The sequence below is a fragment of the Coloeus monedula genome, assembly GCF_965178545.1.
Source record: "Coloeus monedula genome assembly, chromosome: 3".
Classification (NCBI taxonomy): domain Eukaryota; kingdom Metazoa; phylum Chordata; class Aves; order Passeriformes; family Corvidae; genus Coloeus; species Coloeus monedula.
Window position 1 is genome coordinate 29,485,173 of NC_138783.1, and position 24,495 is coordinate 29,509,667.

At 41.8% G+C, this 24,495-nt stretch overlaps 2 gene segments (V, D, J or C); both read right to left on the reverse strand.

The window, feature by feature from the left end:
* Nucleotides 1-1,487: 1,487 nt before the first annotated feature.
* On the reverse strand, nucleotides 1,488-8,175 carry LOC309570527 (T cell receptor beta constant 2-like). The segment is given in 5 exons: nucleotides 8,162-8,175; nucleotides 5,002-5,337; nucleotides 4,590-4,607; nucleotides 3,374-3,480; nucleotides 1,488-1,586 (listed from the first exon to the last, which is right to left on the reverse strand).
* Nucleotides 8,176-15,177: 7,002 nt separating this feature from the next.
* LOC309570964 (T cell receptor beta constant 2-like) lies at nucleotides 15,178-21,860 on the reverse strand. The segment is given in 5 exons: nucleotides 21,847-21,860; nucleotides 18,687-19,022; nucleotides 18,280-18,297; nucleotides 17,064-17,170; nucleotides 15,178-15,276 (listed from the first exon to the last, which is right to left on the reverse strand).
* Between the last annotated feature and the right edge of the window lie 2,635 nt (nucleotides 21,861-24,495).

Genomic DNA, 24,495 nt, shown 5'->3' on the forward strand with positions numbered 1-24,495 from the left:
TGTGTCCCTCTTTCCAAATGTAGCTTGTCTGCTCCAAAACTCCTATGCCCAAGTTTGTCCTCTGTTCACTTTGACCAAGTTCTGCCATGACCACTCTGAAAGTCTGCGTGTGAAAATGGATCTGGGGGTTTGTCTGACAGCCTTGATAAATGCAGCCATTTTCACCAAATGTCCTAATAACTTATATTCATCTTAATGTGTTTCAGACTGAGCTAGAATTATTTTTTAATATTCCATTCTGCTGTGCTCCAGTCTACTCTAACCTCATAGAATATGAATAATGAGGCATCTTGGGAAAAGAGCCCATTGTCAGAACTGAGAGACTTCTCTCTTTGTTTACCTTTGTCACACTCCCTGAAATGTGCCCCTTGCACAACCTTCTCACAATTCCCACTTGCCAAGAACTGTTCCTTTGGTTTCGTCTCCAAAGAAGAAGGGGACACCTTTCACTAGACCAGGCTGTTCACATCCTGTGAATATAAGAACTTTAGAAGCATTTTTGTAAAAAGTGTTAATCAGGAAACAGTTCTCCTTTTTGTTTGAAGCAGCCATGAGACTCCGTAAGTAATTTTTGTAATCATAACACCAAAGAAATCTCTTGGTTCAATAGGATATTTTCTCCTGTTCTGAAGTGTTATGAGGAGATTAAAGTAGTGACAAGCACAGAGCAGGAAAAAGAACTCCATTTCTCAGCATTATACCCATCTGTCCTCTAGCACTAAGATACAGCTTTTCTCTTTAACGACTTATAAAGAGGTATCCCATATTCCTCTCAAATTTGTCATCAAATTCTTTTGAAACAATGCATTAAATGTCAGGTGACTTTTAATCTATCCACCAAATTTTTCTTCATTTCCACAGTGAGTCTGGTGCCATCACCAAGCTCACCTGAAGAAAAAATAACGGTGAGAGAAAAGGCAGCTGCCATGCCTCTCCTGAGAGGATGTGAGAGGATGTCACTTCTCATCTGGCTGAAATTCTGTTTCCTTCTCTATCACCTTTGAATTATGCATCTATTTTGGCTCAAAATCAGCCCCTGGAGAGGGCAAGCCTCTAAAGCCTGCAGCCCTGCTCCACTTGTTGGTACACAGTGTAAGTACTGGATGAGTCTCTACTGTTCCCATGACAGGTAAGTTATTCCTATAAGGATTATCAGTGAATGATCTTTAATGGGAATTCCTTCAGATGCTATTCATCACTGAAAATTGCATAGTAGCACGTCATTACTAGTGAAGACCAAATTAAAAAACAACAACAACTCCTGCTTTTTCAAGGGAAAAGGAGCTAAAACTTTATTCCTAAATCAATTCAATGAGTTCTCAGCCTCTGAGCATTACAAAGGTGCTAGTTTTAAAGAGATGTTACAATAAAATAGGATACAATATGATATGGAAGTACAGAGAAAATTCAGCAGTGATTACAACAAAGTGAAGAACAGGAAGGCAAGAGACAATCACAGGAAAACTATATGCAGAAGTTCTTAGAAGCAGAGACACTTTGCTATGGAAAGATTGAGAACTTGCTGTCTTCCTGCTGATGTGATGAAGAGGGCTCTTCATTTATTCTCTAGATAACTTGACACCGGTCTAATTGAAAACAAAATGGAGTAAAATAATGAGAATAATAAAATAACAATGATAATAACAACATCAAGGAGCACCAAACAGCAGAAACGAATACAGGAATTGGCTAGGTGACCTTGCCCAAAGATTTACCAGCAATGGCTCAATGTTCAAGTGGTAACCAGTCACAAAAGGTTTCCCTCAAGGGTCTCTACTGGGATCAAAACCATTCAGTACTTTCATCAGTGTGTCATTGACACTGGGATCAAGTGTACCCTCAGCAAGTTCACAGATGACATGAAGCTGTGTGGCCATTGATGTGTCTGAGGGAAGGGATGACATCCAGAGGGACCGGGACAAACTTAGAGACTGGGCCCACGTGAACACTGCAACCACCAGGATCAGTACAGACCGGGGGATGAATGGCTTTAGAGCAGCCCTGTGGAGAAGGAATCTGGGATACTGGTGGATGGGAAGTTGTAGGTCAGCCCGCCTTGTGTACTTGCAGCCCAAATGGGCAACCGTATCCAGGCCTACATCAAAAACAGTGGGGCTGGCAGGCCTGGGCAAGTGATTCTGCCCCTTTGCTCTGCTCTCAGGTGACCCCCACCACGGCACCTGGAGTTCCGTGGCCAGCTCTGCAGGCCCGGCACAAGAAACACATGCACATGTTAGAGCAGGTCCAGAGGAGGCCCACAAAAATAGCCATAGGGCTCCAGTGTATGAAGACAGGCTGAGACAACAACTCCTCTTCAGACTGGAGAAGAGAAGCCTCTGGAGAGGCCTGCCTGAGGCCTTTCATTAAATGGGGCGGGGTGGCTTTTACGAAAACCAGAGATGTTTTACCAGGGCCTGCAGCGACAGGGCAAAGGGCACTGCTTTTAAACTAATACGGGGTAACTTCAGATCAAAGGAAGAAATTTGTTCAGGTGAGAGAGGTGAGAGAGTGGAACAGGTTTCTCAGAGAAGTTGTGGATGCCCCATCCCTGGAAGTGTTTAAGGCTTGGTTGCATGGGGCTCAAGCAACCTGGTCTAGCGAAAGATGTCCCTGCCCGTTTCAGGGTGGAGGTGGAGCTAGATGACCTTTAAAGGTTCTTTCTCACCTAAACCATTCTGTGATTCTATGACTATGATCCAGAAAAGGAGAAATCTACCCCGTCCAGTATATCCTTGCAAAAGAACCAAAACTATACCTGAGACTCTCATCATCCTTGCCCTCAACTCTACCAGGTCACTTTTCAAATACATCTCCCTGTTCTGCTTGTAAAAGTTACAAGTGCTGAGGCTTTTGCTGCTCTCACTGGGTATATCTTTTAGCCATAGAAAAAACTTACTAATAAAAAGCATTTCCCAGCAGTTAGTTCAATTTATCCCATTTGTTCAGATTGATCCCACTGGTTTTTGTAAGTCCTTGTAAAGGTTTGATCAGATTTATCCCCTGTATCACCTCAAAAAAACTGCTTATTACTTTCACTGCAGGCGTAAGCCCCTTTACAATGGTTACAGAAAAGCATGATATATCTGATATTTCCCTTATTTACTTTCTGGAGAATTTCGCCTTAATTCTCATCTTTTTCACATATTTAAAGAGGATTGTGAGAAGGAATTTCTCTGCTAGATGGCACTGATTTTATTTGAGTCCTGGAAAAACAGTAATAGAAAACCCATCACTTGTGATTTTTCAAGCCAGGCTGCACAAAGCCTGCCAGAGCCCATGCAGAACAACCACACCTCTGAGAGCAGGTTTAGCCTGCATCCACTGTTCCTTGACTAGTGAGGAAGCCCAGCCTTCCAGGGGCACTCGGACTTACCTTGGCTGTCCACACCAGACCGCTCACCAAAACTGCATAGACCAAGGCTTTGCCACAGAGGATGAGGTAAGTGAGCTTCAGAGAATTTCCATACCGCAAGTACGACTCTGCAAGTCAAGCACCATTTGTGTATTCAATTATCATCATCGTCATCACGAGATGCTGGATCTAATGGAGCTTTTATCAAATGTGAACCCTTGAAATCTTTAGCTAAGCAACATAAAGGAACCAGAGCCGAATGAGTGGCTCTGTTGACACCAGAGAGCAGGGGATGGGACAGAACATAGGGACTCAAAGAACCAAAAGAGAAAGCAAGTCCAGGAAAGACAGAGATTGGCTTTATGCTAGCAAAGTGCGGTGTTGCCACACCTACTGATAAACTGGGCTGTTCATCTGAACATTCCTGTTAGGAATGCAGAATAGGCTGCATCAAAAGACACCAATTTTTTATTTTGTCTCATTATTGTCAGTGGCCTTATGAGTGCTGCTCAAGGAAGTTTTACAAAGCCCAGAATAACTTGGCTTCTAGAGCTTTTATTCTTGTTGATTTTTCATTCTTAAGGGGTTGCTGTACTGTTGAGATACCAGCTCAGTCTTGGTTCAGCCTTAAGATTCCTGAAGCCTTAAAGAAGTGGGTGACAAACAGGAGTGTGCAAATATGTATACAAAGAGGAGAAAAATGTAATTTGCAATATGGATCTCCTCCATACGTGACACCAGTGTGGAGGGGCATGTGGCTTGTCACGGGAAGTGTTCTGAGTTTGACACCAAGAAATTTTCAGAATGTCATATCCTGAATCTTGATGTCAAAATCACTTGGATAAGTAGGGATCATTTCTTTCATGGCTGAGCAAGAATATTCCCAACAGAAGTCAGTGTCTAGGAGCGGAGGAGGTGATAAAGAGGAAATTACAGTCTACAGGAAGATTCCATGATTTCTTCTGATTTTTCAAAATGGAATCATGTGGAAGAGCTAAACCCCAAATCAGAGCTAGATACAATATGCACAAACAGCCCTCCCAAAGAATTTGCTTCTCTTTTTTTTTCTTCTTTAATGTCACATACAAATCACTTAGATGAGAAAGTAGAAGCTATTCATACAGCAGATATCTCCCGCCCGTTGTACTTAGTGTCAGTAAAGCTGGAATTAAAATGCACACTGATATTTGCCTGAGAGAAGAGGCAAAATTCTCTTTATGTGAGAAGCCACACGTACCTTCTGTGAGTGCACAACCTGAAAGACAAAAATGAACTGAAAGTCATGCTTCTCTTCAAAGCAAACAGAATACAGATTTTAGAAATTTCCGTTTACAAAACACTGCCTCATTCATTTTACATTATTAAGTGTTTTATTATACTGTACAACTTACTATACTACAGAGATTTGTCAGTGGAAAGCCTGAGGAAACTAGAGATGTTTAATGGCAATGTAGGTACAAAGGCCCAGGAATGTGAAGAGACATATGCTAATACCGACATATTTCGACATGTATTTCTGCATAACAACACCCTGCATGGAAGCTCTATATAGATGTGTTTCATATCATAACACATGCTCTTTTGATTAGTGATTTCCATCTTGTACAGCATGGCGGGGGGGGGGGGGGGGGGGGTCTTTCTTTACTCACCAGCATCGCCATAGATAAATTTTTGCGCTGATTGCGTTGTTCCATTCTGAAAAAAATTGGCAACACACTCAAAGCGATTCAAAGGGTTGAACCATTCCCAGGCTGGCATCCTCAGTCGGCTGGTCAGTGAGTAGGTACTCCCATTCCGTGTGGAGGACTCATCTGTCCCCACCCCTTCGGTCCTTTTCACACCATTCACCCTCCAGACCAGAGTCAGGTGGTCAGGGTAGAAACCAGAGGCCAGGCACACCAGTGTGGCCTTGCTCTTCTGCTGGATCTCCTGCTTTGATGGGGAAAAGATGGCCACAGCTGGAGGTATGATTTCATCGTTCTTCCCTGAAACACAGAGCAACATGGCCCAGAGCCTCCATCACTCTATGCAATCAGAAACCCCTGAAAATGGTCCTGAGTTTGTGCCCTGTTACTCCTGAAAGACCTGGCCTTTTAGCAGCTGTCTATTGGACAGTTAATGTCTATTGGATATCAGACACCAGGACACTGGAAGCATTTGTTTTCCCTCATTACACAGAAACATAAAGGGTCTGGCCACAGAAATGCACAAGCCTAAGAATTTCTTGTATTGCCTCTGTCGGAAGAATAGACAGCTGGAAAGGAGCTGAGCAAACAGGTGGGCAGAAACGTCCCCAGTTTTGCTGTAAGGCCTGTATTTGCAATACTGTATTAACAGATAGGAGTCTCTTCAGTAGGCTGAGGTACATTCCTGGAGATGGAGTTAAGACGTGGTGGTCATTGCAGCGTTCAGAATTATACTGTCACGGGATACCCTACTTGGCCCCCCATCTAAGAGATGACTTGGAAGGAAGGAAGGAAAGAGCTGATCTTTCTCACTGTCTGAAGTCAAGAACACTTGAAGTAGGTAACATGAATCTGCCAGGGACAGGTTTTGCCTTTTATCTTAACGTGCAATCCACTTCTAAGAATATTAAACATCTCTTTATGTAATTTATTATTTAGGTGATCCTAGGTACAAGAAGCCTTGATCCTAGGCTACCCACTCTCCCAAATCTCATCCCAATGATGCAGGATTCTATACACTCACAAACCAACAGTTGTTCCCTGCCTTAAAGTGATTAATACCTACTTGTAAGACTCATGAGAACAGACTTCAGTCAAAAGGATGTACAAGACAGCAATGAGAAATTACTCAGAAGCCAAGCAGTGACCCTAAAAGCCAGGGCTTTTTCCATATACTATTTTAGAGTGCCTTTTTTGCTCATCTAGCATGAGAAACCCATGAGATCTGTAGAGTGCCGCTGGAAAAAGAAACGCAGAGAAAATTATGGAGCCAAAGAGAAAATTATTACTCCAGGTTGGTTTTTGTGTATGAAGGCACTATAAATTGTAGCTGTTCTTCCTGATCACTCTCTCCTTTGCAGAGGAAGAGAGCTAGCAGAATTAGCAGAAATTAATATCTTGCATGGATCTTGTCCCCTAAGCCCTCATGTTTACATTCAAATGTTGCCTTAATCGTGACCACCAGTGCTCACTCTGCAAAGATCCCTGGGCTGCCTCTGTGTGGGCTTGTACAGACTTTAGATGACCTAGATGTTAATAGAGAGGACTGCCTAGAAGGTTTAGCACTGCTCTGCTTTCCTTCCAGTGGGTACAAAGAGAGTTTGATCGCTTCTACTTCTCCCTTCTAGTACTTGGCATTATGATTTCTTTTCCTATTCAGAAGTATTTCTGACAGATTCTTCTGCTCCTAGCCTAAACAGCTAATGAGTGAAGAGATGGAAACAGATAGGAAGACACAAAAGAAAAGGAGAGGTTTAAAAGACTAAAGAAAGAAAGAAAGAAACAAACAAACAAAAAAAAAGAAGGGGAAGGTAGGTGAACAAGGGAGACAGAAAGAGAGAATGATAAAACTACTGAAACTACTGGAAAGACAAAGAAAACCAGAAAATGAGCATGCTTGAAATGGAATAAGGAGACTGCTAAAAGCAAGAACTGGAAGGAAAAGTCTGATCAGCAGCCCATTTTGTTTTGGTCTTCCACACTGCTCATGGTAGACACTGACACAAAGCTTGATCACTTCCATGCATAAACTCATGCATTCCCTGTCATACAGTTTTCACCCAGCTGAGAGAAAAAGTACCACAGTTCCTCCATTCCCATCATGGCAAGGTCAGTTTCATAATTTCTTGTTATCTTTCCCTGCTACTTCTATTTTAAAATCATCTGTGTATATGCTACATATCATTAATGCAAGGGAAATTTTCAAGTGTTCTCCTCACGGAACACTTGGGTTAAGAACAGCTCCTTACCTATAACTCTGAGCACAGTGCCAACTCCAAAGTTAAGCTGCAGGTTTGCACAGCTGTACAAAGTCAGGCTATAACGCACAGTGTCATTATGCTCTTCCTGCCAGCCACACTGTTCCTTAAAATGGTACTGTTTAAAGGATCAGGCACCACTGAGTATTTCTACAGTTTGCTATCAGATGGGGCAGTAGCAGATGGAAAAGGTTACTTTGCCCTGTGATTCCAACCTGCCTTGATATAGGTGATGTTAAATCCTTTGCTGAGGCGGAGAAGAAAGAGAAAGCAAATGGGGACAAGGAAAAAGAATACGGGAGAAAAGTATGCTGAGAGAAAAAGAATACAGTCCTTGCTGAGCAGTAGAAGTTGTGAGAAGGATTGTTAGCAGAAGCAAGCACCCCAAAGCAACTTTAGACAGCCTGCCAACCATCTATGGAGAGGCAAGCAAAGTGCCAGCAAGATTACTCTTTCCCTGTCTGATTCAGCACCCCGGAGAATCCAGACTCTACCTCCAAAATGCTGCTTTGGATCATTACGCAGATGAACTGCAAAAACCTGCAGACCAGAGAAGCGTTTTTCATTCCCAACCTCTATGGTATTTTCTTGGAGAATGGGAGGAAACAAAATTATTTATTCCCTTCTCCCTTTGTGAAGTTCCCAGAAATGAAAGACAAAGGCTGCAGACACAAGGACCTCAACATTTGTGCCTCCAAATCCTACACTTCTGTAATAGCACATCTCATTTAATAAGCAACCAGTAAAGCATTAATCCTGCTCTCATGGCTGTATGAAAAATCATCATTATTCAGCTTTTAATTAAGAATGTTCTTGTCCCCTAAACCAGTATCACATAGATCACAGAGATCTGACTTTGGACTTACCCATGACCGTAAGTTTTGTCCCACTGCCAAAGGACGGCCTTTTATTATTCACACCATTTTGCAGCTGCAGAAAAACCTCTCCTCTACTCCCAGTCCTTTGAGCCAAGCCTGTGGACTAACCCTCCCCTCATGTGGTACCAGCAAGAGGAAAAACACAGCGTACATTTATCTCAGGTCTCCTAAAAAACAGGTCTGTAAGGGAACACCAGCAAATCTGTGTGTCTGAACAGGTGAGATCAACATCAGAAATCCCCTGTCCAGAGCCCTTTTGTTTCAGGCTTAGGTGAATCACTTGCTGGAGCTTCCACCATTTCTTTAGAGGATATTTACCTATTTATCTAGGTTAGATATTTAGATATTTATCTAGGTTAGGTCACATTAGAATATTAGAAAATATTTCCCATGTGCAGACTGAGTAATTTCTTATTCTCAGCTAAATAACCACATTTCCTTTTAATTTTTTTCAACATTATGAATATTCTTAATTTGTAAAAAAAATGCCTATTTTTTTCTTGCAAAATAATTTTTATAGATACCACGGTGTCCTGGTCCATTCTGCTCTTTGTGGAAGTTCCTAAACTTGCCCCCCTTCTCTTTCCCTGGAAGGAAGTCTCTGCTTTTATTGCCTGTGTTCTCTTGGTGATCATTATTCAGTTTAGCTGCATAAATTACTATGGTCAATGAAGGATCAGTGTTTTCATTTTCATCAGCTCAGGCACCTCAGGTAAATACTGGATATCAAAAAAATGTGCTGATCCCTGATTTTTTTCATATGGAGATTGAATTTTACCACTTGTTACCAATTTATTCTGTAGTGGCACAAATGTGGTACAAGTATCTGAGGCATCAATTCCCAGGAGCAACGCAAGGAGAAGAAGAGATCACTGTCAGTTATCAGCATCTCAGCAGTAGTCCTGTTTTCCCCCAGATTTGGACAGTCCAAATCCATCAATGTGGCTCAGAAAGAAACATTCCCTGAGAGCTCCTTTTCTTTGAAACGAATCACACATTCTTTTTTATGGTTTTCAGTGGCTGTTTAGCAACTATTCTGAAATGGTAAGGCCATTGTCCTTAATGATCTTTTTATCACCATCCTGGTGAGCCTGTTTAGTGAAAAGAAAGTGGGTCTGCTGTGGAGAGCTACTTTCTATAACAACAAGCACTTAAACAGCTGCAGAGAGATTTTAGTATTGCCTATTATATAGCTGAGTATTTATTTGTGCTTTCTGTTTTATCAACCAAAAATGCTAGCACACTTGTTTTCCCAGTTATCTGAGATAACACATGCTGTAACTTACTCTGGGAAGATCCAAGGTAATTTAGGCTTGTGTCATCTTCATTTTGTTTTCTAGACCCCTTCAAAGTGGAACTGTAAGTCAGTTCTTTGCAGACAGATAGACAGCTTTTCACTGACTTGTCCTTAATCATCCGTAGCCCCAGCAGAACCAGCATTATAGAGAATAGATATACTTTTGGAGAATTTTTGCATGTTGACTCATTAACAAAACATTTTTTTATGTCATGCATACGTTATTTATGCCACTCCTTATCCTAATTCTTTCTATGGGCAGCTTTTTCTTTACTGAAAATGCATTCATTCAGTTCTTCAAAATGAAAGGTGTGTGAGGACTCAACTTATTCTATTCTCTGAAGTAGACAGGGTGGCTAGCACACCAGGAGAATGCCAGTTTAATGATCAAAGGGAGGATAATAATGAAGTTCTCGAATGGGAAGACATAGCATTTGAAGTGAATTGCAAGAGAAAACAGAAATTTCTTACCCATTACTGTAATTTTTGTGCCACTGCCGAAAGACAAACCAGAATTATACACAGTGACAAAGTGATGTATCATAAGCTAAGAGAAGGGATACACTGCAGCTGGCTTACTAGGAGCAAAAGCTTAAGAAATCATTTCTGCACTTGGAATTCCACACATCACTCAAGTCTCTGTCTGAAGGGGTTTGACAGAAAACCAGCTTGAAATCAATTGTATAATCTGTAGAATTCATAAAAGCATTTCCCAGATTTGTTTACTTTTTCTACATTTGACCCCAAGTTCTTTTTGCCATCTTTCTCCAATCTCTATGTCATGTTACTGATTTTACCTGCTATTCTCATTTTGCACATCTCAAAAACAAGCAGACATACCCAAAGGTTGTCACTGTCTAGAAATAGAACTCCTCTGCAACTAGAACTTCCTCACTGTCAGTCTTGTATTCCAAGCGTTGTGAAGCCTTTTGTTTCTGTAACTTGTGAAGTTAATAATCTAATGATACTTGCTTTGTGGTTTTCATAATCGAATTCAGGTGATTTGCCTTTGGCAGTGAACTAAAACAAATCCCTTTGTTTTCCCTTCCATGGCAGGCCAGCTGTCTTGAACAGTCTTTCAGGATCCCATTCAATTTTCTATATAGGTTAAAACAATCCACACAAGGAGAGCCCAGAAGAATCTGTTGACTGGTCCCAGACAAACCCTTGATATCCATTAGGAAGAACTGCAGTGAGACAGTAGGGACAAGGATTAGAGGCAACCTTTGTTCTCACAGGCATGAGGCAGTCAGCAGATACTGGAGGCTTATTTAAGAGAGAAAACCCCAACACATTTTATGTAGTGCCTCTGAGAGATACCTGCTACATGTGTAGAATTCTTCTTGTAACACTTGTACCAAATTAAGAAAGAACCTTTTTGTCATCTGTTGCAAACATTGGTGAATCAGGAAAAATTATTCAGAAAACTAATTCCTGCTTTGCATGCTCTGATGGGCTTTAGGTGCATCTGCAGTCAATGTGGTTTGCTGAAAATTAATTTCAATATCCCAGAATTTCCTAGCTTGCTTCCCAGAGAGGGCAGTTCTCAGGTGATGAAAGTAAGTCCCAGCATACAAGGTCTGTTAAGGGAAACCAAGGCAGAGCACGTCTGCTCTGCTGCAGGATGCTCTGCAGCTGCCTTCACATGCTGTGCCACAAGGCTCATGCACCTCTGGGTTTTTGTAAAGCCTTCCTGGCAAATGTATCATCGTGGATCCCCCTGTCCCCACAATGATACAGCCTCCTACAAAAACAATCCCACCCATGGCTCCACCCCCTGTTTTTGTCAACCAGGAAGGATTGCCATGAGACCCTCTGCTGGTTCAGGCAGACTGTGGTAGACCTAATTTCCTTCACAGTGGCTATGGTGGGGCTGTGTTTTGGGCTTGTTCTGCAAACACTGTTGACACGATAGAAATGTTTTTGTTATTGCTGCAATGCTTGCACAGCACTCAAGGGCTTTTCTGCTTCTCATACCAGCGTGCTGGCAAGGAGGCTGGTGGTGCATGAGAACTTGGCAGGAGGGACAGCAGGGACAGCTGATCCCAACTGATCCACGGGGTATTCCATATCCTGTGGCATCATTCTCAGTATGTGAAACGGGTGAGAAGGGGGAGGAAGAGGGAAGAGAGGGACATTTGGAGTGATGGTGTTTGTCTTCCCAAGTCACCGTGACGTGTGATGGGGCCCTGCCATCCTGGGAATGGCTGAACACCTGCCCGCCCATGGGACGTGGTGAATGAATTCCTTGTTTTGCTTTGCCTCTGTGCACAGTTTTTGCTTTGCCTCTTAAACTGCCTTTACCTCAAGCCACGAGTTGCTCACTTGTGCTTTTGCAATTCTCTCCCCAGTCCTGCTGGTGGGAAGTGAGCGAGCAGCTGAGTGGGGCTTGATCCTGCCTGGGGCTAAACCATGAGAGAACCACAGACCACATCCTTCCTTTGCCATTGCCATTTCTATGTGATAGTCCAATTACCTCTTAGTGTATCCATTATCCCTCAATTTATAATCTCAAGATTTTTTGCTTATACTCAAAAAGCTAACACTTGTTTTTCTTTTCTTGCTTGGCTTTAAATGCAGTAATTTTTCACTTGGTAGCGTCCTGGCTGTGTTCATGCTGCTTTCCTTTCCACTCTTTCTCTCTTCTGCCCCTAGGATGACAAACCAACTTCAAGCCCACAGCAACTGGTTTGCAATGTGGGTAAATTGCTTACTACAGGCTGGTGTCTGTCTTGGTAGCTTGGTCTTGCTTGAGAGCGTCCTCCCAGGGCTTGTGACTCTCCTATGAAAAGGCTTCATCTAGGAGTAAGAGCAAGCCTTCCTTCTGCAGACTGTCTGAAGGGATGGGAACTGATGGGAACAGGTAACGGGCTACTTTTATCTCCCTCCCTTAAGCATAAGAGGCCCAGTCTTCTCTCACAAAGTGTCAACACATAGTTACCAACCTAACCAAGTACCTGCAGTAAACATGTTTTTCATATTGGTCTTTAATGTCTTCATTTGAGTCTATCTTGATATGAAAAATAGACTGTAAAGCACAGGACAAAATCCTTCAAAATGAGGCCATTCTACTGGGAAAATCACAAAAAATTTTCTGTTGTTTTCAAATATTCCAGATCTTCTGCATCCAAAGCTGCACAAGTGCTCATCTGCCTTGGTCTGTGTTATTCCTACATGTACGCAGGAAACATTTATACATAAAATGTATGACTCTGTTCTTCATTTAGTCCTGTGTCAGCTTCCTCTGCATTAACAATTTTTTAACTTGTGGTGTGAGGTAATAATGAGATGTAAAGTGGATGAAAGATCACCAGAAACACTCTCCAGGTTTAGTAATCCTTTAGTTTTATAGTTTATGTTGCACAGAAAAAGTACCCACAAACACAGTTTTACAGATACACACTCTGGATCCTTTTGCTCCTCCACTACAGATTAGATTTTCTTCCCTGTTTCTCAACTGTATCCTTTTTACCCTGTCTCTAAGTTGTGTCTTTATTTTCATTCCTCCTTTGCTTTTCTTGGTCTTTGTTTTTCTTTTTGCTTATTTATCCTAATTTTCCTATTACTGGTTTCTTTAAAAGGTCAACACAATTTTATCATACTTCCTCCATTGTTTAGTGCACCTGTAAATCTTTCCTTCTTTTTGTCTAAAACCCTCCCCTTGATTCACACTATCTGGTTCTCTTGAAAATTATAAGAGACACAGTGTAATTGTAGAGAAGTGGACTTACATAAATATCGCCTGGAAGACCTCACTGTGTCCAAAGTGGCCTCCTGTATGGTTAGAATGAGTGATAACAAATGTGTGCAGAACAGAATTCTGCTGCTCTCCTTGGACCTAAGCATCAGCCCTATCACAAACATCCTCTGTACAAACCACTCTTGAAAATGAGCTTCATGGACAAAAACTTTCCTTTAAACATACTTCAAACCAAAAGAAAAAAAGGAGGAGATATTATATGAGCCCAGATATGTATCTGCCCATCTTTTGAAGTGCTCTCTTTGCACAATCACTCCTACAATCAAGGGAGTGTGTGGGCATGAGAATTACATGGCTTGTAGCAAGCTTGGAACAGAACAGGATTGGACTCCTGTGCTTGGTCTCAATTTCCAGCAACTGAGAGCTATGAATTCAGTGTGGGAACATTCTTCTTATTCCAGAATCTTAAAGGAAGTCTCTGTCACTTACCAAATTCTTTTCTTCCATAGAACTGCTTGGTTGTGTCCCTCTTTCCAAATGTAGCTTGTCTGCTCCAAAACTCCTATGCCCAAGTTTGTCCTCTGTTCACTTTGACCAAGTTCTGCCATGACCACTCTGAAAGTCTGTGTGTGAAAATGGATCTGGGGGTTTGTCTGACAGCCTTGATAAATGCAGCCATTTTCACCAAATGTCCTAATAACTTATATTCATCTTAATGTGTTTCAGACTGAGCTAGAATTATTTTTTAATATTCCATTCTGCTGTGCTCCAGTCTACTCTAACCTCATAGAATATGAATAATGAGGCATCTTGGGAAAAGAGCCCATTGTCAGAACTGAGAGACTTCTCTCTTTGTTTACCTTTGTCACACTCCCTGAAATGTGCCCCTTGCACAACCTTCTCACAATTCCCACTTGCCAAGAACTGTTCCTTTGGTTTCGTCTCCAAAGAAGAAGGGGACACCTTTCACTAGACCAGGCTGTTCACATCCTGTGAATATAAGAACTTTAGAAGCATTTTTGTAAAAAGTGTTAATCAGGAAACAGTTCTCCTTTTTGTTTGAAGCAGCCATGAGACTCCATAAGTAATTTCTGTAATCATAACACCAAAGAAATCTCTTGGTTCAATAGGATATTTTCTCCTGTTCTGAAGTGTTATGAGGAGATTAAAGTAGTGACAAGCACAGAGCAGGAAAAAGAACTCCATTTCTCAGCATTATACCCATCTGTCCTCTAGCACTAAGATACAGCTTTTCTCTTTAACGACTTATAAAGAGGTATCCCATATTCCTCTCAAATTTGTCATCAAATTCTTTTGAAACAATGCATTAAATGTCAGGTGACTTTTAATCTATCCACCAAATTTTTCTTCATTTCCACAGTGAGTCTGGTGCCATCACCAAGCTCACCTGAAGAAAAAATAACAGTGAGAGAAAAGGCAGCTGCCATGCCTCTCCTGAGAGGATGTGAGAGGATGTCACTTCTCATCTGGCTGAAATTCTGTTTCCTTCTCTATCACCTTTGAATTATGCATCTATTTTGGCTCAAAATCAGCCCCTGGAGAGGGCAAGCCTCTAAAGCCTGCAGCCCTGCTCCACTTGTTGGTACACAGTGTAAGTACTGGATGAGTCTCTACTGTTCCCATGACAGGTAAGTTATTCCTATAAGGATTATCAGTGAATGATCTTTAATGGGAATTCCTTCAGATGCTATTCATCACTGAAAATTGCATAGTAGCACATCATTACTAGTGAAGACCAAATTAAAAAACAACAACAACTCCTGCTTTTTCAAGGGAAAAGGAGCTAAAACTTTATTCCTAAATCAATTCAATGAGTTCTCAGCCTCTGAGCATTACAAAGGTGCTAGTTTTAAAGAGATGTTACAATAAAATAGGATACAATATGATATGGAAGTACAGAGAAAATTCAGCAGTGATTACAACAAAGTGTAGAACAGGAGGGCAAGAGACAATCACAGGAAAACTATATGCAGAAGTTCTTAGAAGCAGAGACACTTTGCTATGGAAAGATTGAGAACTTGCTGTCTTCCTGCTGATGTGATGAAGAGGGCTCTTCATTTATTCTCTAGATAACTTGACACCGGTCTAATTGAAAACAAAATGGAGTAAAATAATGAGAATAATAAAATAACAATGATAATAACAACATCAAGGAGCACCAAACAGCAGAAACAAATACAGGAATTGGCTAGGTGACCTTGCCCAAAGATTTACCAGCAATGGCTCAATGTTCAAGTGGTAACCAGTCACAAAAGGTTTCCCTCAAGGGTCTCTACTGGGACCAAAACCATTCAGTACTTTCATCAGTGTGTCATTGACACTGGGATCAAGTGTACCCTCAGCAAGTTCACAGATGACATGAAGCTGTGTGGCCATTGATGTGTCTGAGGGAAGGGATGACATCCAGAGGGACCGGGACAAACTTAGAGACTGGGCCCACGTGAACACTGCAACCACCAGGATCAGTACAGACCGGGGGATGAATGGCTTTAGAGCAGCCCTGTGGAGAAGGAATCTGGGATACTGGTGGATGGGAAGTTGTAGGTCAGCCCGCCTTGTGTACTTGCAGCCCAAATGGGCAACCGTATCCAGGCCTACATCAAAAACAGTGGGGCTGGCAGGCCTGGGCAAGCGATTCTGCCCCTTTGCTCTGCTCTCAGGTGACCCCCACCACGGCACCTGGAGTTCCGTGGCCAGCTCTGCAGGCCCGGCACAAGAAACACATGCACATGTTAGAGCAGGTCCAGAGGAGGCCCACAAAAATAGCCATAGGGCTCCAGTGTATGAAGACAGGCTGAGACAACAACTCCTCTTCAGACTGGAGAAGAGAAGCCTCTGGAGAGGCCTGCCTGAGGCCTTTCATTAAATGGGGCGGGGTGGCTTTTACGAAAACCAGAGATGTTTTACCAGGGCCTGCAGCGACAGGGCAAAGGGCACTGCTTTTAAACTAATACGGGGTAACTTCAGATCAAAGGAAGAAATTTGTTCAGGTGAGAGAGGTGAGAGAGTGGAACAGGTTTCTCAGAGAAGTTGTGGATGCCCCATCCCTGGAAGTGTTTAAGGCTTGGTTGCATGGGGCTCAAGCAACCTGGTCTAGCGAAAGATGTCCCTGCCCGTTTCAGGGTGGAGGTGGAGCTAGATGACCTTTAAAGGTTCTTTCTCACCTAAACCATTCTGTGATTCTATGACTATGATCCAGAAAAGGAGAAATCTACCCCGTCCAGTATATCCTTGCAAAAGAACCAAAACTATACCTGAGACTCTCATCATCCTTGCCCTCAACTCTACCAGGTCACTTTTCAAATACATCTCCCTGTTCTGCTTGTAAAAGTTACAAGTGCTGAGGCTTTTGCTGCTCTCACTGGGTATATCTTTTAGCCATAGAAAAAACTTACTAATAAAAAGCATTTCCCAGCAGTTAGTTCAATTTATCCCATTTGTTCAGATTGATCCCACTGGTTTTTGTAAGTCCTTGTAAAGGTTTGATCAGATTTATCCCCTGTATCACCTCAAAAAAACTGCTTATTACTTTCACTGCAGGCGTAAGCCCCTTTACAATGGTTACGGAAAAGCATGATATATCTGATATTTCCCTTATTTACTTTCTGGAGAATTTCGCCTTAATTCTCATCTTTTTCACGTATTTAAAGAGGATTGTGAGAAGGAATTTCTCTGCTAGATGGCACTGATTTTATTTGAGTCCTGGAAAAACAGTAATAGAAAACCCATCACTTGTGATTTTTCAAGCCAGGCTGCACAAAGCCTGCCAGAGCCCATGCAGAACAACCACACCTCTGAGAGCAGGTTTAGCCTGCATCCACTGTTCCTTGACTAGTGAGGAAGCCCAGCCTTCCAGGGGCACTCGGACTTACCTTGGCTGTCCACACCAGACCGCTCACCAAAACTGCATAGACCAAGGCTTTGCCACAGAGGATGAGGTAAGTGAGCTTCAGAGAATTTCCATACCGCAAGTACGACTCTGCAAGTCAAGCACCATTTGTGTATTCAATTATCATCATCGTCATCACGAGATGCTGGATCTAATGGAGCTTTTATCAAATGTGAACCCTTGAAATCTTTAGCTAAGCAACATAAAGGAACCAGAGCCGAATGAGTGGCTCTGTTGACACCAGAGAGCAGGGGATGGGACAGAACATAGGGACTCAAAGAACCAAAAGAGAAAGCAAGTCCAGGAAAGACAGAGATTGGCTTTATGCTAGCAAAGTGCGGTGTTGCCACACCTACTGATAAACTGGGCTGTTCATCTGAACATTCCTGTTAGGAATGCAGAATAGGCTGCATCAAAAGACACCAATTTTTTATTTTGTCTCATTATTGTCAGTGGCCTTATGAGTGCTGCTCAAGGAAGTTTTACAAAGCCCAGAATAACTTGGCTTCTAGAGCTTTTATTCTTGTTGATTTTTCACTCTTAAGGGGTTGCCGTACTGTTGAGATACCAGCTCAGTCTTGGTTCAGCCTTAAGATTCCTGAAGCCTTAAAGAAGTGGGTGACAAACAGGAGTGTGCAAATATGTATACAAAGAGGAGAAAAATGTAATTTGCAATATGGATCTCCTCCATACGTGACACCAGTGTGGAGGGGCATGTGGCTTGTCACGGGAAGTGTTCTGAGTTTGACACCAAGAAATTTTCAGAATGTCATATCCTGAATCTTGATGTCAAAATCACTTGGATAAGTAGGGATCATTTCTTTCATGGCTGAGCAAGAATATTCCCAACAGAAGTCAGTGTCTAGGAGCGGAGGAGGTGATAAAGAGGAAATTACAGTCTACAGGAAGATTCCATGATTTCTTCTGATTTTTCAAAATGGAATCATGTGGAAGAGCTAAACCCCAAATCAGAGCTAGATACAATATGCACAAACAGCCCTCCCAAAGAATTTGCTTCTCTTTTTTTTTCTTCTTTAATGTCACATACAAATCACTTAGATGAGAAAGTAGAAGCTATTCATACAGCAGATATCTCCCGCCCGTTGTACTTAGTGTCAGTAAAGCTGGAATTAAAATGCACACTGATATTTGCCTGAGAGAAGAGGCAAAATTCTCTTTATGTGAGAAGCCGCACGTACCTTCTGTGAGTGCACAACCTGAAAGACAAAAATGAACTGAAAGTCATGCTTCTCTTCAAAGCAAACAGAATACAGATTTTAGAAATTTCCGTTTACAAAACACTGCCTCATTCATTTTACATTATTAAGTGTTTTATTATACTGTACAACTTACTATACTACAGAGATTTGTCAGTGGAAAGCCTGAGGAAACTAGAGATGTTTAATGGCAATGTAGGTACAAAGGCCCAGGAATGTGAAGAGACATATGCTAATACCGACATATTTCGACATGTATTTCTGCATAACAACACCCTGCATGGAAGCTCTATATAGATGTGTTTCATATCATAACACATGCTCTTTTGATTAGTGATTTCCATCTTGTACAGCATGGCGGGGGGGGGGGGGGGTCTTTCTTTACTCACCAGCATCGCCATAGATAAATTTTTGCGCTGATTGCGTTGTTCCATTCTGAAAAAAATTGGCAACACACTCAAAGCGATTCAAAGGGTTGAACCATTCCCAGGCTGGCATCCTCAGTCGGCTGGTCAGTGAGTAGGTACTCCCATTCCGTGTGGAGGACTCATCTGTCCCCACCCCTTCGGTCCTTTTCACACCATTCACCCTCCAGACCAGAGTCAGGTGGTCAGGGTAGAAACCAGAGGCCAGGCACACCAGTGTGGCCTTGCTCTTCTGCTGGATCTCCTGCTTTGATGGGGAAAAGATGGCCACAGCTGGAGGTATGATTTCATCGTTCTTCCCTGAAACACAGAGCAACATGGCCCAGAGCCTCCATCACTCTATGCAATCAGAAACCCCTGAAAATGGTCCTGAGTTTGTGCCCTGTTACTCCTGAAAGACCTGGCCTTTTAGCAGCTGTCTATTGGACAGTTAATGTCTATTGGATATCAGACACCAGGACACTGGAAGCATTTGTTTTCCCTCGTTACACAGAAACATAAAGGGTCTGGCCACAGAAATGCACAAGCCTAAGAATTTCTTGTATTGCCTCTGTCGGAAGAATAGACAGCTGGAAAGGAGCTGAGCAAACAGGTGGGCAGAAACGTCCCCAGTTTTGCTGTAAGGCCTGTATTTGCAATACTGTATTAACAGATGGGAGTCTCTTCAGTAGGCTGAGGTACATTCCTGGAGATGGAGTTAAGACGTGGTGGTCATTGCAGCGTTCAGAATTATACTGTCACGGGATACCCTACTTGGCCCCCCATCTAAGAGATGACTTGGAAGGAAGGAAGGAAAGAGCTGATCTTTCTCACTGTCTGAAGTCAAGAACACTTGAAGCAGGTAACATGAATCTGCCAGGGACAGGTTTTGCCTTTTATCTTAACGTGCAATCCACTTCTAAGAATATTAAACATCTCTTTATGTAATTTATTATTTAGGTGATCCTAGGTACAAGAAGCCTTGATCCTAGGCTACCCACTCTCCCAAATCTCATCCCAATGATGCAGGATTCTATACACTCACAAACCAACAGTTGTTCCCTGCCTTAAAGTGATTAATACCTACTTGTAAGACTCATGAGAACAGACTTCAGTCAAAAGGATGTACAAGACAGCAATGAGAAATTACTCAGAAGCCAAGCAGTGACCCTAAAAGCCAGGGCTTTTTCCATATACTATTTTAGAGTGCCTTTTTTGCTCATCTAGCATGAGAAACCCATGAGATCTGTAGAGTGCCGCTGGAAAAAGAAACGCAGAGAAAATTATGGAGCCAAAGAGAAAATTATTACTCCAGGTTGGTTTTTGTGTATGAAGGCACTATAAATTGTAGCTGTTCTTCCTGATCACTCTCTCCTTTGCAGAGGAAGAGAGCTAGCAGAATTAGCAGAAATTAATATCTTGCATGGATCTTGTCCCCTAAGCCCTCATGTTTACATTCAAATGTTGCCTTAATCATGACCACCAGTGCTCATTCTGCAAAGATCCCTGGGCTGCCTCTGTGTGGGCTTGTACAGACTTTAGATGACCTAGATGTTAATAGAGAGGACTGCCTAGAAGGTTTAGCACTGCTCTGCTTTCCTTCCAGTGGGTACAAAGAGAGTTTGATCGCTTCTACTTCTCCCTTCTAGTACTTGGCATTATGATTTCTTTTCCTATTCAGAAGTATTTCTGACAGATTCTTCTGCTCCTAGCCTAAACAGCTAATGAGTGAAGAGATGGAAACAGATAGGAAGACACAAAAGAAAAGGAGAGGTTTAAAAGACTAAAGAAAGAAAGAAAGAAAGAAACAAACAAAAAAAAAGAAGGGGAAGGTAGGTGAACAAGGGAGACAGAAAGAGAGAATGATAAAACTACTGAAACTACTGGAAAGACAAAGAAAACCAGAAAATGAGCATGCTTGAAATGGAATAAGGAGACTGCTAAAAGCAAGAACTGGAAGGAAAAGTCTGATCAGCAGCCCATTTTGTTTTGGTCTTCCACACTGCTCATGGTAGACACTGACACAAAGCTTGATCACTTCCATGCATAAACTCATGCATTCCCTGTCATACAGTTTTCACCCAGCTGAGAGAAAAAGTACCACAGTTCCTCCATTCCCATCATGGCAAGGTCAGTTTCATAATTTCTTGTTATCTTTCCCTGCTACTTCTATTTTAAAATCATCTGTGTATATGCTACATATCATTAATGCAAGGGAAATTTTCAAGTGTTCTCCTCACGGAACACTTGGGTTAAGAACAGCTCCTTACCTATAACTCTGAGCACAGTGCCAACTCCAAAGTTAAGCTGCAGGTTTGCACAGCTGTACAAAGTCAGGCTATAACGCACAGTGTCATTATGCTCTTCCTGCCAGCCACACTGTTCCTTAAAATGGTACTGTTTAAAGGATCAGGCACCACTGAGTATTTCTACAGTTTGCTATCAGATGGGGCAGTAGCAGATGGAAAAGGTTACTTTGCCCTGTGATTCCAACCTGCCTTGATATAGGTGATGTTAAATCCTTTGCTGAGGCGGAGAAGAAAGAGAAAGCAAATGGGGACAAGGAAAAAGAATACGGGAGAAAAGTATGCTGAGAGAAAAAGAATACAGTCCTTGCTGAGCAGTAGAAGTTGTGAGAAGGATTGTTAGCAGAAGCAAGCACCCCAAAGCAACTTTAGACAGCCTGCCAACCATCTATGGAGAGGCAAGCAAAGTGCCAGCAAGATTACTCTTTCCCTGTCTGATTCAGCACCCCGGAGAATCCAGACTCTACCTCCAAAATGCTGCTTTGGATCATTACGCAGATGAACTGCAAAAACCTGCAGACCAGAGAAGCGTTTTTCATTCCCAACCTCTATGGTATTTTCTTGGAGAATGGGAGGAAACAAAATTATTTATTCCCTTCTCCCTTTGTGAAGTTCCCAGAAATGAAAGACAAAGGCTGCAGACACAAGGACCTCAACATTTGTGCCTCCAAATCCTACACTTCTGTAATAGCACATCTCATTTAATAAGCAACCAGTAAAGCATTAATCCTGCTCTCATGGCTGTATGAAAAATTATCATTATTCAGCTTTTAATGAAGAATGTTCTTGTCCCCTAAACCAGTATCACATAGATCACAGAGATCTGACTTTGGACTTACCCATGACCGTAAGTTTTGTCCCACTGCCAAAGGACGGCCTTTTATTATTCACACCATTTTGCAGCTGCAGAAAAACCTCTCCTCTACTCCCAGTCCTCTGAGCCAAGCCTGTGGACTAACCCTCCCCTCATGTGGTACCAGCAAGAGGAAAAACACAGCGTACATTTATCTCAGGTCTCCTAAAAAACAGGTCTGTAAGGGAACACCAGCAAATCTGTGTGTCTGAACAGGTGAGATCAACATCAGAAATCCCCTGTCCAGAGCCCTTTTGCTTCAGGCTTAGGTGAATCACTTGCTGGAGCTTCCACCATTTCTTTAGAGGATATTTACCTATTTATCTAGGTTAGATATTTAGATATTTATCTAGGTTAGGTCACATTAGAATATTAGAAAATATTTCCCATGTGCAGACTGAGTAATTTCTTATTCTCAGCTAAATAACCACATTTCCTTTTAATTTTTTTCAACATTATGAATATTCTTAATTTGTAAAAAAAATGCCTATTTTTTTCTTGCAAAATAATTTTTATAGATACCACGGTGTCCTGGTCCATTCTGCTCTTTGTGGAAGTTCCTAAACTTGCCCCCTTTCTCTTTCCCTGGAAGGAAGTCTCTGCTTTTATTGCCTGTGTTCTCTTGGTGATCATTATTCAGTTTAGCTGCATAAATTACTATGGTCAATGAGAGATCAGTGTTTTCATTTTCATCAGCTCAGGCACCTCAGGTAAATACTGGATATCAAAAAAATGTGCTGATCCCTGATTTTTTTCATATGGAGATTGAATTTTACCACTTGTTACCAATTTATTCTGTAGTGGCACAAATGTGGTACAAGTATCTGAGGCATCAATTCCCAGGAGCAACGCAAGGAGAAGAAGAGATCACCGTCAGTTATCAGCATCTCAGCAGTAGTCCTGTTTTCCCCCAGATTTGGACAGTCCAAATCCATCAATGTGGCTCAGAAAGAAACATTCCCTGAGAGCTCCTTTTCTTTGAAACGAATCACACATTCTTTTTTATGGTTTTCAGTGGCTGTTTAGCAACTATTCTGAAATGGTAAGGCCATTGTCCTTAATGATCTTTTTATCACCATCCTGGTGAGCCTGTTTAGTGAAAAGAAAGTGGGTCTGCTGTGGAGAGCTACTTTCTATAACAACAAGCACTTAAACAGCTGCAGAGAGATTTTAGTATTGCCTATTATATAGCTGAGTATTTATTTGTGCTTTCTGTTTTATCAACCAAAAATGCTAGCACACTTGTTTTCCCAGTTATCTGAGATAACACATGCTGTAACTTACTCTGGGAAGATCCAAGGTAATTTAGGCTTGTGTCATCTTCATTTTGTTTTCTAGACCCCTTCAAAGTGGAACTGTAAGTCAGTTCTTTGCAGACAGATAGACAGCTTTTCACTGACTTGTCCTTAATCATCCGTAGCCCCAGCAGAACCAGCATTATAGAGAATAGATATACTTTTGGAGAATTTTTGCATGTTGACTCATTAACAAAACATTTTTTTATGTCATGCATACGTTATTTATGCCACTCCTTATCCTAATTCTTTCTATGGGCAGCTTTTTCTTTACTGAAAATGCATTCATTCAGTTCTTCAAAATGAAAGGTGTGTGAGGACTCAACTTATTCTATTCTCTGAAGTAGACAGGGTGGCTAGCACACCAGGAGAATGCCAGTTTAATGATCAAAGGGAGGAAAATAATGAAGTTCTCGAATGGGAAGACATAGCATTTGAAGTGAATTGCAAGAGAAAACAGAAATTTCTTACCCATTACTGTAATTTTTGTGCCACTGCCGAACGACAAACCAGAATTATACACAGTGACAAAGTGATGTATCATAAACTAAGAGAAGGGATACACTGCAGCTGGCTTACTAGGAGCAAAAGCTTAAGAAATCATTTCTGCACTTGGAATTCCACACATCACTCAAGTCTCTGTCTGAAGGGGTTTGACAGAAAACCAGCTTGAAATCAATTGTATAATCTGTAGAATTCATAAAAGCATTTCCCAGATTTGTTTACTTTTTCTACATTTGACCCCAAGTTCTTTTTGCCATCTTTCTCCAATCTCTATGTCATGTTACTGATTTTACCTGCTATTCTCATTTTGCACATCTCAAAAACAAGCAGACATACCCAAAGGTTGTCACTGTCTAGAAATAGAACTCCTCTGCAACTAGAACTTCCTCACTGTCAGTCTTGTATTCCAAGCGTTGTGAAGCCTTTTGTTTCTGTAACTTGTGAAGTTAATAATCTAATGATACTTGCTTTGTGGTTTTCATAATCGAATTCAGGTGATTTGCCTTTGGCAGTGAACTAAAACAAATCCCTTTGTTTTCCCTTCCATGGCAGGCCAGCTGTCTTGAACAGTCTTTCAGGATCCCATTCAATTTTCTATATAGGTTAAAACAATCCACACAAGGAGAGCCCAGAAGAATCTGTTGACTGGTCCCAGACAAACCCTTGATATCCATTAGGAAGAACTGCAGTGAGACAGTAGGGACAAGGATTAGAGGCAACCTTTGTTCTCACAGGCATGAGGCAGTCAGCAGATACTGGAAGCTTATTTAAGAGAGAAAACCCCAACACATTTTATGTAGTGTCTCTCAGAGATACCTGCTACATGTGTAGAATTC